The sequence below is a fragment of the Dermacentor andersoni genome, chromosome 2 (genome assembly GCF_023375885.2).
Source record: "Dermacentor andersoni chromosome 2, qqDerAnde1_hic_scaffold, whole genome shotgun sequence".
NCBI classification, from domain to species: Eukaryota; Metazoa; Arthropoda; class Arachnida; order Ixodida; family Ixodidae; genus Dermacentor; species Dermacentor andersoni.
Window position 1 is genome coordinate 13,766,200 of NC_092815.1, and position 13,768 is coordinate 13,779,967.

At 52.0% G+C, this 13,768-nt stretch overlaps 1 protein-coding gene across 4 annotated transcripts in view; it reads left to right on the top strand.

Annotated features, from left to right (window-relative positions):
• The window catches only part of LOC126542966 (putative polypeptide N-acetylgalactosaminyltransferase 9), a 271,398-nt gene that overhangs the window by 112,774 nt on the left and 144,856 nt on the right, over positions 1-13,768 (top strand). For 3 of the 4 annotated variants that reach the window (XM_055077516.2, XM_055077515.2, XM_050190093.3), the window contains one exon: positions 8,948-9,091. The exons of the other annotated variant lie outside the window; for it this stretch is intronic. The gene's annotated coding sequence lies outside the window, so the exon portion shown is untranslated. The remainder of the gene's footprint in view (positions 1-8,947; positions 9,092-13,768) is intronic. 4 annotated transcript variants of the gene reach the window in all.

The window sequence follows — 13,768 nt, forward strand, 5'->3', positions numbered from 1 at the left end:
CGAGAGGTGCGCTACCTGGGACACGTGCTCAGCGCCGAAGGCCTGCGTGTGGACGCCCAACGTGTTCAAGACATTCTGGAAATGCCGACACCAAGAAACTGTAAGGAACTTCAAGTGTTTTTGGGCACTATGAATTTTGTACAGCGCTTTATCCCAAACATGTCTGTAGTAACGGCACCACTACGAACTTTGTTGCGAAAAGACATTGCATGGGTTTGGACGGAAAAACAGCAAGAAAGCTTTCTTGGATTGCGTGAGGCTCTGATTCAAGCACCTGTGCTCCGCTATTTTGATCCAAGCAAACCCGTGACGCTATCAGTTGATGCAAGCCAGCTGGGGGTAGGCGCTGTGCTTATACAGGATGCGCAGCCTGTTGCTTTTTCCTCACGGACACTCACAGAGGCACAGACCAGATATGCTCAAATCGAAAAAGAAACTTTAGCTATTGTTCATGGATGCACCAAATTTCATGACTACATATTTGGACAGCATGCAGTAACAGTTGAAACTGACCACCGCCCCTTAGTGGCGATATTCAGTAAGCCGCTGTACCAGTGCCCGCTACGTCTGCAACGCATGCGCCTAACTCTTCAGCGTTATCCTATCATTGTGACGTACAAGCCTGGCAAAGAGCTGTTCCTCGCTGACGCCTTATCAAGGTTTCCAAGTAAAAGATTCTTGGAAGAAAACGAGCAGTTTCAAGTAAATGTTCTTGAATGTGTTTCAGCCTCTCAACGCTCCCTGCAAGATTTACTAGCAGCAACTAATGATGACGACACCCTTGTAAAGCTACGGGACTACGCTAATACAACGTGGCCGCTTCACAAGCAAGAAGTCCCGGAGCCACTTAGGTCGTATTGGGCGTACCGGGACGAGATACATGCACAGGACGGCCTCGTGTTTCGAAGCAATAAGGTAATTGTACCGCAATCAAAGATATGGGAAATGATGAGTCTTCTTCACGCGGCGCACGTGGGAGTAGATAAGATGAAGGCGAGAGCAAGGAACGTGATGTTCTGGCCAAATATTTCCAGCAACATTGAGCAGTTCTGTAAAGCCTGCAAAGTGTGCCAAAAGCATCAGCCTCGACACCCTAAAATGCCACTCCTGAGTCATGATGTGCCCTCACTACCATGGGAAGTTGTCGGCATGGACTTGTTCTCGTTTGAAGGCCACGAGTTCGCCCTTATTGTCGACTTCTACTCCTTCTTCTTTGAAATTCGAGAGTTTCGTACAACAACTGCAAGCTCTCTTAACACGTGGTGTTCTCAAATTTTCTCGGTCCATGGCTTGCCTAGGAAGTTGTGCACTGACAATGGTCCGCCTTTTAACAGCAGAGAGTTTAAGGACTTTCTCAACACCTTGGCTGTTGATCACATCACCTCAAGCCCCTATCATCCCCGTTCCAATGGCATGACGGAGAGAGCGGTTCAGGAAGCAAAAAAGCTGTTAAAGAAGTGTTCCTTTAAAATGCCTGTGTTTCAAATGGCATTGCTTGAATGGCGCAATACCCCACGTGATGATGTGCTCCAGTCCCCCGTGCAGAGGCTGATGGGACGCCAGACTAGGACGCTTCTACCAGTACCTACCAGCCACTTGGAACCACGGACAATTCCCCCTGACGTGGTCCAGGGCCGCCTTCAAGAAATACGCCAACAACAGAGGACCTACTACAACCGTGGCAGCAGGAACTTGCCGCCTGTGATGCCAGGTCAGCAGGTCACAGTGTACGATACAAACCAGCGGACCTGGTCTCCCGCAGTCTTTCTCCGACCAGCCGATGAACACCGCTCAACGATCGTCAAGACTGAAGACGGCCGGGAACTTCGGCGCACACGAGAGCACCTCCGCCTGGTAGACCCACAGCCGGAAGCAAGCCTCGTGCCCGAAGACGTATCTACCACAGAGCCCCCTCAAGAACTACGCAGAAGCACAAGACTTCGACGCGAGCCCTGTCGGTACCCTCAGCAAGAGACACGGTGACCACGTCTTAAGTTCCCCTGTAAAAGGGAAGATGTAGCAAGACTGAATATGTGCTACGTCACGCTTATATGTATGCACTGCGCATGACCCACTGCGGCACTACTTTGTATATATATCCCGTTCATTCATGCAATAAAGTTGTTCATTGCCTGACCCCGACACGCCTACAGTGGGGAAGCAGGAAAGCAGGAACCTCCGCGATAGCAGCCACTGTCACCGTCCCAACGTAGAAAATGGCGGCCATTAGAGTTGCAACCTTGAGTGGCAATGCTAATTTTCTCCTTTGCGGGACAGGGGGGGAATTGCTCTAAGTCGTGGCCTAGGCTGCCCTGGCACAAGTCTGTCGGAGATACGAATGGCAGTGCCTAGGATAATATTTATGCGGTGAGGTAACTTGTTTGCGAAAGCCAAGGCGGATGTGCTTAAAGTAGCAAAACTTATGTGCTAGGGGACTAACTCGCCAACCGACGCCGGGGCGCGCAAATACGAAGGGCGTCGTGTGCGCGTCGAGGCAACCACACATCGTCAGTGAGGGAGCACTGCCCGGTTTCCGCATTGATTTCTAGAGCGGCCGTACACGCTCGCGGAGGGCGACGAAAAATGATCACCGGCCCGACCGTGGATGCGCACGCGGGGGCGACCTTCCTAGCGGCGGCCGAGGACGCGCTTCTTTCGCGCGCGGCGTCCCGAGGGGACTGCGCCGGGCGCGCGTCGGAACGGGTTCGTCCGCTCGGCTCGTGACTAGCCGCGCGCGCGTGCCCACTGCTTTGCATACGCGCGTAAGGTTGCGCCGGGTGCCGAGAGGTCAGGGCGGCCGCGCCGGTTTTTCCGCGCGTTCGGTCAGAACGAGGAGGCGGCGGCGTCCTTGCCGCCATGGATCGCGCGGCGGTGCCGTCCTCGTCCCGGTGACCCGCGCCGCCGCCGTCGCGGATGGCGCTGCGGCCCGCGCTCTTGCAGCCAGGCACTTTCGCCGACGTGCACCGAGCGCCCGTTTCCCGGAACTGCGCCGTCCCGCGGCTCGGCAGCGCGGCACGGCTCGCGGCGCCGTTGTGTGGACATCGGGGTCGGCGCGCGCCAGCCGGCTTCCGCCGCCGCTGCTCGCTTCGTCCTGTCGCCCGTCTGGTGTAGTACGCGACGGCGCGCCTGCCGCCCGGTTCTTTTCTTTTTTTCGCACCACTCAATTATTTCACGCCGCACTGCTTCCGTGCCACAACCGCATACGTCGATGGTGACGCCGTGTGTAGCAGCACCCGCGGTGGCACGTTTCGTTCCCAGCCTCCCCTCCGAGTGCGGCCGGCACGCGTCATTTGCGTTCGGGAACGTGCGGTCCGGTTCCGGCACGTGCAGAGTCTCTCTGCCGCTGGCATGGCGGGCGATGGAGGCTCTTCGGGCTCCTGCCGGGCCACCGCCAGTGGAAACCGTTGCGCGGAACGAGGGCGCTGTGGCCTCCGAGATCGGCCTAGCATCTTGACGTCACGGCTGGGAACGCGAAGGCCTGACGTTATCGATGTTTTATTTCATTTCATTTATTCACACTGCCAGCCCTTGCGCGATATTACAGGAGTGGATAGCGTACATAAACAAAAGGGCGTTTCCGTTAAAGAAAAGGAAGAAGAAGAACAACGTAATTCCTGATACATCGAAAGCGAGCGAATAAACACGCAAGAGCAGGTGAAGGGGCCAACGAAAAACAAAAGGGGCTGGTGGGTGGAAACGGCCTTCGAGGCTCCAGAGAGGCAAGACGGGATTTCTCTTCGGCCTGCGGAGGCTCGCGGCGAGTCCTGCTCCGAAGTCAACGGCAGTCACGCGCGCAGTGCACGAAGCGCGTGGAAAAATCGCCGCACTTACGGCAGCGATGATGCAAATAACAATTTCGCGCCTGCTTTGAGCCGCCTCCGCGAACACGACTGGCAGCATCGGCGCTCTTTACGCGCGCGTGCCTCCGCTAATCCTCGCCCGGGCGGGATGCGTGGCTTCGGGCCGGCCGTTTCGTGCTGTTGCGGCATTATCCCCATTCTCCGGGGCCTTCAAAGGCGGCGAGGTCCGCGAAAGGCGCCGACAGCTGCGCGGCCACGGGGCGCGCATCGCCGTTCACTGGGCGGCATTCACCGGCTCGCCAAAAGGACGAGGCCGGGCTCCGAGTCGCGCCGCGTGTCTTTTTCTTCTTTATTTCGAGCGCGTTATTTAAAGAAAGTGTTTAGGGCCTCGGAGCTCCTTTGACCGTGCGCCGCCAGCGTGGCCGTGCAAATGAGGCGATGGGCGGCCGTTTGGGCGCATTAGCGGCCGTTCAAAGGTCGCGGGGAGGGGGGGGGGGGGGCGCTCACGTTAATTGACTCCGGCAGATGTTGCGCGACTCTTTCGACGACGGCCGCGTGACGAATGGCTCGAGGAGCGGGGACAAAAAGACTATTATCCGTCGTTCGTAATAACCCTCTTAAAGGACGCGTGTTCTAAATTGTGTGCCGCTATACGAGCGAGCCTGTATATATTTGAAAGCTCGCGCGGAAAGCCGTCGGTGGGCCTCCGTCAGTCAGCGAGGTATGTGGGACGCATCGTCTAACGAGAAGGTGGCGAACACCATAGAGGGTTTCGTGCAATTCTATGGAGGGAATTGTGGCGCGGGACGGTGCAGCCAGCATAGGAACGGCGGTTATTCGGTACGTGGGTTGGCCTGAACTTCGTCCTTCTTTCTTTAGACGGCTTGTTGGCATGTCGCAAACTGATCGTTTTCGTGAAATTACTGCATTATGAATAATCAGATAAACATTATTAAAATTGTCCGACGGCAAGACTCGAATACGCGACCTCTAGCTTCCGTGCTAGAGTGCCCATGCGCCATGGACGCATGGGCAAACTGAACCACTGCAATTGGCAGCGATGTTATGCGTCTATGCAAAGTCGTTTTGCCTTTATATATATATATATATATATATATATATATATAGAGAGAGAGAGAGAGAGAGAGCATAAATTGCGTTGGAATTTAAGCCTATGAAGGCAGATAAAGCGTAATAAAAGAGTCACAACCACAAAGAACACAACAGGACAGAACATTTTATTGTTCGGAAGAATAGTACAGTACATGCGAGTTATACAATTGGGACCCCAGAACTCAAAGTTGTGGATCGAAGGGGTCCCTATACCAGATACTGTTGAGTAAATCCGGGGTTAAAATAAAGAAAAAGAAAGTCTGATAACTTTGTGCATGCACAATGGGAGTTAAACGTTATAAGAGAAACGCAAAATTTTATTGAAAGACGGAGAAAAAAATAACTACAAAACCAAAAAAAAAAAAGAAAACTGAGCACATGCGCTATCGTGTTGGAGCCCTCTCAACCGTGCTTCGAGCATATCGCTTACCAGGGACGACGGCGTTTCCTTTCCGTGTGCCACCGTCAAAGATGCTGACGCATTGTGAAGCCGATGCGTAGAGCCGCGGCGGCTCACTTCGCCACGGTCCGCGCACACGGTTCTTTCGCTCGAAGCACGGTTGAAAGCGCTGCAATAAGAGAGCGCATGAGCGCAGTCACGTGGTTTTAATTCATATTGCGCGGGCTTTGTTTAAACACTGAAAAAAAAAAAAAAAAACTTCACCACGCAGCATGTATGTTACAAATTCGATCGGCCGTTTTCGAATGTCCTCTGCAACGTAACGAAACGGTCCTAGCCCTAAAGTGAATATTAAAAAAAATTGCATAATTGATATTAGTTAGATAACCAATTCAGCGGAATATAAAGAATACCTTTATGAGCGCAACATGACGGGAAACCGTACGTCGTTGGTTTCCTTCAGCTGCGGTTAACCACCTTTCTTTTTTAAACCCTTCGTTAAGTCACCTGAAACGCCCTGGATACTACGCAGATACCAAAGCGTAAACAAAGATAAAAGATGAGAACATAAATAGCCAGCGATGCGTTCGGTGTACGCGAACGCCGTGTGACTGCAGCCGCTGTAGCTTGTTGTTCACTGCACTGTTTTAACGCGGACGTATGGTTTCGCAGCGACGTGTTGAAGCCAACGCAGTGCCTACCACCAGCTCGCGCTGCCTTCTCTGTGATCACCGGTGTCTCTCACGGCACGCTTCGACGTACGCCCGCTGCAGGCGCTCAGTGCGGACGGTGCACGTTTTCCATCATTCTTATTATTTTTTTTTTTTTTTTTGTTCCCGCGCGCTCCTTATCTCTCGGTTTTCTCGAAGGCGACGACGGCGTTGAGAGATGCGCTCTCAACGTCCAGCTCGACGCGCGGAATGTCACGGAGAACGGTATTTACACTCCGTGCGCGTAAGTCGACGTTGAGGTTCTTCTCCTGCTCCTTGGCCGTCGGAAACGTTTTTTCCTCGCGCATTTCGCCGGAAGCACACGCACGCACCCACGCACGCACACTACAGGTGATATGTGCTCCTATGACGAATCGGTCGTAGACTTCTTGGAAACTGTGTAAACGGTCTCTTTTGCGGTCGAAATTGCCATCGTGCAACGTTTCCCAGTAAAACTGCCTGCCTCGCAATGCGAAAACAGGCGGGCGTCGTTTTCAGTAGAAATTTCTAGGCACGCTTCAAAGCGGTGTTTTTTTTTTCTTGTACTTTGTATACTTGATAGCAAACTGTTATTTGTATATATACGTGGTCACCTGTAAGCATATCTTCGAATGTTGCATATTCCATGAAGTATAGTGCCTATACCTGCTTTGGTTTATCGTATGCATAGCAGCATGCCGCCTGTATATACAGGCATAAAGCACCTGAAACGATCGGACATACTGTTTAATAGTCCTGACTCCCAACAGAGCGTTGCGTGAAGGAAATCGCAGAGAAGACGTCATGGCCGCGTCTTGGTGACGCCTCCCTAACAAGGGAAGGCTAACCGTTCTGCAGGCCTCCATAACAAAGTTTCTTCACTCACTCACTCATCTTCATCATAATTTAGCATTTGTATTCCTTTCTAATTTTCCAGATTCTTTTCCCAAAGCCGCTAATCCTATCTCTAGTTAGCAAAATGCGCCGGCATGAACGAATGGCTGCAGGGCCGCGCATTCAGCGCGGCTTGTTTCCCCCTCGTCCCAATCACCGAGCCTGTCAGCCCCCCTCCCCCCCCCCCCCCCCCGAATATAGCTCGCCCCTGCAGTGGCCTCTCGCGGATGTTACCGTTGCAGTCTGCGCAAGAGAAGTGCGCAGGTGCCGAGACACCGCCCCGGTCGAAGTCGCTCAACGCTTCCCGCACCGCGCGTGATGCTTCGCGCGCACGAATCGCGTGCCTCACGCGCGAGTTCGAACGAGCCGCGTCCTCCTCCGCGGTTGACTGCCGGGTCACCTATGTCGGCCGGCCGGTCGCGTCGAGGGTCGCGCCTGCCTCTGCGGGCTCCTTTTTTATTGATCGGTGCCTCCCCCCCTCTTTTTCCGAGCACGCCGATGAGCGAGTTGCTTTGTGCACTATGCAGTCGGCCTGCTGCCGACCCTCATCCTCGACGGGCAACAACGACTGCAGCTGATACGCACCCATATGTATCACACGTGAAAGCGATCGCTTACATGCGCCCAAGGAACCCAATGTGGGCACCAGCACGGGGGTAGTGTACGTCCTCGTAAGGGCGCTTTAGTTGAGCCGCAAGTGGCGGGCTAGGAGTGAGGAACAGCAGGCACCGATACGTGGCGACCAGCAAGCGTGCATAGAGCTCACGTATGCGTAACCTCGAATAGCGAGGAAGTCGCACACGTTCAGATGTACAGATGTACAACCATTTCACGTGTCTTCTCTGTGGATACAGTGACGTAATGCGAGTAATATAAGTTTGCCTGGTCTCCGTGGTATCGCCGCGACGTTGTGGTTTTTACGTATGCGTACAGCGGTCGTCGAAGCAAGTACCTCAGGAGGTGTCCACGACGCCACGACGCTTTTCCATCGTAGGTGCTTCTTGCTATTAGCCAAGCAGTTTCGCTAATAATTTGACCGTCATCGCCATTGGCTGTCTCGTGCTTTTACGAACAGTTTTCGCGTAAGAGCTTTTTTTCTTGACTACCAGCCTCGGTTCGTTTCGCCGTGCTTAATTTTTTATATCAGAGTCGCGACGGGCAAGCACCAACTACAACACAGCGGGGGAGCGGGATAGGACCGGAAATACTGGTGACCTCGGTCACCAGCACTCGACAACTATAGCCCCCGCTTCGTCGAACACCGGACTCACTCGTGTGCAACGAGCAGACTGGGTGATCGACCTTGTACACGAGTTAAGGTTCTGGCAGGCTGTCATCATCCCTGGTATTTTTTTTTTTTCGTGTCCTTTATATTTCATTTCTGTCACGAAGTGGCAGGCATTATTTATTCTCTCTTTCTTCTGGCCGCATTGCTGCGTTTACGTTCACACACCGTGAACGCGTGCAAGGCCGTCTGGGCCGCGTCACTGATGGTTGCGGGGAACCTCCACCGCAGATTGTAGGTGCCTGTGTGGGGAACTTGCGGCGTGTAACCAGCACGTATAGACACAGCACGCTTTGTTGTTTGCCGCTTCATTTCGCCCCTGTGAGAAAAGAGGAGCACTTTGCGCGCCGCATGTGTAGAACGCTCTTATCTTGCCGCGCTTCTAAAATGGCGGGCGTCATTGCGAAACTACGTGCGTAAACAAGGGAACAAAACGCTCCTTCCCGTTCTCCCGTCGGTACTCTTCCGGGCGCATGGACTAAACGCATAAGAAGTGTGCGCTGCTCTGTTCGTGTGCTAGCGCCAGCGTTTGAGCGCCATGTGTATAAGAAGGCTGAGGATCGAGTTCACGACGCTTTTCGTTCGTTAGTGCTGTTTGCCATTGTCCGGCCGCCTTTGCCGGTATGTCCGACACCGCGATTGGCTGACATATGCTCCTGCCTCTCGCGAGTTCTATACCGTAAGAACGTTGGTATTCTCGTTGTTTTGCGAATAAGAGGCAGCTGTCTCGTACGCCGCTTTATTTCTCCGTTCTTTTCTCTTCTAGGTTGTCTTTAGACGGACGTTCCAAGTACCAGGACGCACTTCGTGGAGTTCTCCCGGTGTGCCAAGGAAGGACCCCCGCTCATCCGAACGACACTGTTTGCGCCACACAGAGACTTCGCCGGCGGATGCTGCCCCGACCGCTTCGGTGAGACCGCAGTGCGCGCCTCGACGATTGCGCCAGCCTCGCGCGCGCTGCTCCTTTCGCCGGCCACGTATACGCTATACAGAGGCCGCGCTCTTCTGTGTGTCGCCGTCGGTGTTGTTGTTTGCCCTTGAGAAAGGCGCACGCTCGTATAAGGAGAAGCAAGAAGCAAAAGAGACGACCCCTGGAGAGTGCGTAAATGGGTGCCGCGCTCGCGCGGATCGCTCTCCCGTGTCCTCCACAATTAAGCGCTGCTGTTTCGTGCCACAGGAGCTCGAGCGGCACTCAGGCTCACGGAGGAGGAGAGAAGGGAGCGTGCTTTCTTCAGGTCGTGCCAGACCGCCTGCGCATCGCAAAAGCGGCCGCGCTCAGTTTTAGGCATCGACGGTGCTTTTCGGTGCGCGCTCGTGTGTGCACGGGGTACGCCCGCCATTCCCGAAGAAACGTGCAGCACGTTGTGCGGTGACCGCGGAGCAGGCATCGCCTAATCTGTACAGCTGAATCTTAAACGTGTAAAATGTGCACAGTTTCATTAGTTGACCAGCCAGCCACTATGGCCAGAGATATGACAGCCCATAACAATCAGCTAAAAAAAGCTATGATTACTCGCATACTAGTTCTCGACTATCAGAATAGCGTGCGATACGAGAGACAATGTTTCGGCCAATAACGAGCCATGACCCGTATGGTAGGTGCTGGGTTCTGGCCAGTCACGATGGCCTCAACATGTGATACGACTGCCAGTAAAAATCATCTGACAAAGTAATCACCTGCTTAAAAAGCTCTGCTATATACCGAATCAAAACTGCCAGCGATATGAGAGCCGGGACTTCGGCGCCGATATCCCTATAACTGAATTACTGAAATGACACTGGTGCGCGCTGGCAAACCGCGTATACGCAGTGATACGACAGCCAGTAAGTCAGCCAACCAAGTGGTCGACCTTCGAAGTTGTTTGCTTAGCCAATCAAAATAGCCAGCGATGCGTGAGGGAAGGCTTCGTCCAACGGCTTTCGCAATGCGGCTCCCTGTTTCTCTGCGAGCTTTCGTTGTGGTGCACACTTTTGGAGTGCGCTTTACAGTGAAGTATACACTTCTGCGCAAGGCGGCTCGTTTTCGAGGCACAGTGAGCCGCCTTGATGGGAGTTTCCCGACGTTATCCTCGCTGCGGCGCTGCTTCTCTCTCCTCACCGTTCTTTCTTTCTTTTTAGTAGTCGAAGTTCCCTTTTGATCAGGGCCACCTTCTGGGCACTTAGCTTTGTGCAAAAAGAAAAAAAAAACGAGTCGCAGTTTTTCGTGCTGAACCGAAACGAGCGGCCAGTTTGCGTGACTTTGCGAAAGTGTTCGCGTATTCAATTTTCCCAGTCGAACGCTGCCTTGCAACACTTCGTGCGCACGGAAAGCAGTTGCAATAACTCTTCATTAGATCGAGCTCATCTGGTCACTCACTCGCTGCATGCTGTTTCTGCATGTGGACAAAATAAAGACGTGGTCCTCGCCCGCATTGCGACCGCTTTCGTTGCTGTTTAGCTTGCATTAGCGCATTAGGGCGAGATCGTGTTTTGAAAAGTTTGTGGAATGACCAGGCGTCTCTAGTTCCTGATGCTATGCACGTATACATGGAAGAATGTTGGCGCCAAACATGCGATGTGCGAGCAGCTGGTGTATACAATCGTCCGTGCACGTGACCCGAACGAACACGACGAATTAATCTCTTGCGGCTTTGTAAGACAGGTAATTGAAAAGCGAGCCTTCATCAAGGCGTACAACTCTCGTAAACGTGTCAAAATTGACTAATCCGCCAGCTTATATATTTTAAGGAAACCTTGATGGTTTGGCGGAAGCAAAACGTACCCAGTCTAGCTCTATGCTGTGGAGGCGGTAACGTGCGAAACTGAATGCGTGCACGTTTGCTTCCACGCTTTGTTTGCTGCGATATTCTCTACATAAATCATATAACGACATTATGCTGCTTAGAGGAGAAGTCGCGGCTTCGATTTCCGACGGTGCGTCAGCCGTGGTCTGGTGCGAAACTGAACGCCGAAACGCCCGTTTGCCGAGATTCAGCTGCGCACCGTAGGAGGAGGAGGAAGAAAGGAAAGGTTGGGAGGTCAACCAGACGCACTCCCGGTTTGCTACCCTACACAGCAGAAGGGGTTTAAGGGAAGAAACGAAAGGAGAGGAAGGGAAGAAGGTACTGACGGTGTAATTACGTGCGGATGTCCATAACTTTAGGCCTATAATCGGCCACTGAGGCCAGTCGCTTTCATGAAACGTAGCAGTGCCCTCGTCGCTTTGCGAGCCTGCGACACGTGGAGCCATGGTCCGAGAATCTTACTCCATGAAAATGGTCTGTTATCTAATCGCTTTAACACCCTCCGAAGAACGTCACGTTCGTTGTCATAGAAATCACAAAGACACAACACGTGCTCAATCGTCTCTTCACAGTTGCACGAGTCGTAGATCGGTGTGTCGGACATTCCAACAAGGAATGAATAGGCTTTCGTAAAAGCCACCCCTAACCAGAGGCGGCACAGTAATGTTGCATCACGGCGGGAGAAGTTTGATAGAATCAGCAGCTTCAGTGCAGGATCCAGCCGGTCGAGACGACAGTTGGAGAAAATCGGGGTATTCCACAAAGTTTCAGTCCTGGTTTGAGCAAGTAAACGAAGACCCCTCGCAGCTTCTATCCTTGATAAGGGTATAGAAAGTGTCAGGGCTCAACAGGCGGCATAATAGGTCGCTTCAGACGGTGCCACAGTGCCCCGGAAGCCTTTGGAAGATGATGTCATGTCCGTTTATGAGGGTTTGATGGAGAATCTCTCTGGCTTCAAAGACCAGTTGTTCATGGGTCTTGCGTTGTAAGGCTGACTGCAGACTCTGTAGGGCTGCCTTGGAGTCTCGAAAAACGACCCACTTTCCAGGTTTGCCTTGTGCGATGTAATTAACAGCGGCACGTATAGCAGGAAGTTCTGTTGCCGTAGAGGTCGTTATATCGGATATGTTGAACGTAATTGTAACTTGTAAGGCCGGGATTATAAGGGCGCTTGTGGAGCTGGTGGCTGAGACAGGTCCATCAAGGTAAATGTGCGTTCTTTGTCCATATGCCTCATTCAGTAATGAAGTTGTGAACTGATGTAGAGCCACTGTTGAATGACAGGTCTTCTTCGTGATTCCCGGAATCGTGACGCATATACTTGTGGCTGTTGGAACACTAAATAGGAAACAACACAGAGTTAAACTATGTTAATACATTGTTTTCCTCCAATGGCGGGAAGGCCGCCGTTGTCTGATGGGCGACGACACTATAAGGCAAAAAACGCCGGAAAACACGCTGGGCAACAAAGACGGCTGGCCACGCCACGTTTGACGTCATGGATTTTGACTTCGCCGGCTCTGTGCAATTATTCATTGGTAAATAAGGATTATATTGAACTCTAAACGAGCCAAAGACTCAACCTGGAAGTTTCTTAGAACATTTGCTGTGCTGGGAGCCTTATAAGTATTAGAAAATATTCTGAAATTGTGACACCACATTGACGCGACGGCGTCCAGGTTGTGGTGTACCCCCCGCGGTGGCTTGCGCTGCTAAGCACGAGGTCGCGGGATCGAATCCCGGCCGTGGCGGCCGCATTTCGATGGGGGCGACATGCATAAACGCTCATGTGCCGTGCATTGGGGGTACGTTAAAGATCCTCTGGTGGTCAGAATTCATCCGCAGTCCCCCACTACGACGTGCGCCTCATAATCAAATCGCGGTTTTGGCACGTAAAACCCCGGAATTCAGGTTATGGTGCGAAACTAGAAAAATGGATGTTTCGCTTTCATTTTCTCCTCTATAGAACCTTATTGCACCAGATTAATTAATGTAGAGGTATAGTTTTTGAGGGATACCTCATTATATATATATATATATATATATATATATATATATATATATATATATATATATATATTGATTCAGCTTCGTTCTTTACTCTCTAACTAACTCGGTGGTGTTCTAGAATAATCGGTGAGCTGCCTTTGTTGCCTTCCTCATAACCTGTTTTTGAAGCTTTTGTGCAATCAAACTAATTAATCAACAAATCAGTATTTCATTTCACTGCATGGATACGTGAGGTGACATCGATGCGCACTCGCTGAAAGCGCATTGTGTATACACGCTTTGTTGTCGATGCGTGAATCATGCATTCATATATATATGACTCGCCATCCCGGCCTTGCAAAAGATGTCCAGCGAAGCTGTGGAAAACCGCCTCGGCAACTGCTAAGGGAAGTATTCTTTGAATGTGAAATTTTATGGCCCATGAAGCGAAAAAACCGACGTTAACATCCGATGGTACCAAAACCCATGTGACCAAGTGGTGACGTCACGTTTGAGTGAGGATTTGTGATTGCGCCATCGCCTGAAACGTCACGTGATGACGTCATCACAACAAAGATCAGGTGATGACATCACGTCAGGCGTTACGTTACGTGATAACAGCATCATCACGATATCACCTGATGACATTAATAATGACATCATCATGACGTTCATGGCGCCATCACGTCAAACGTGACTTCGCGCGATGACGTCATTGCCAAGTGATGATGTCACATGATGACGACATGTGATGACTCTTGGACAAGCAGCACACTGTGCGCTTTCCGCTTCTTTACACTACCTCTGGGTTAGGC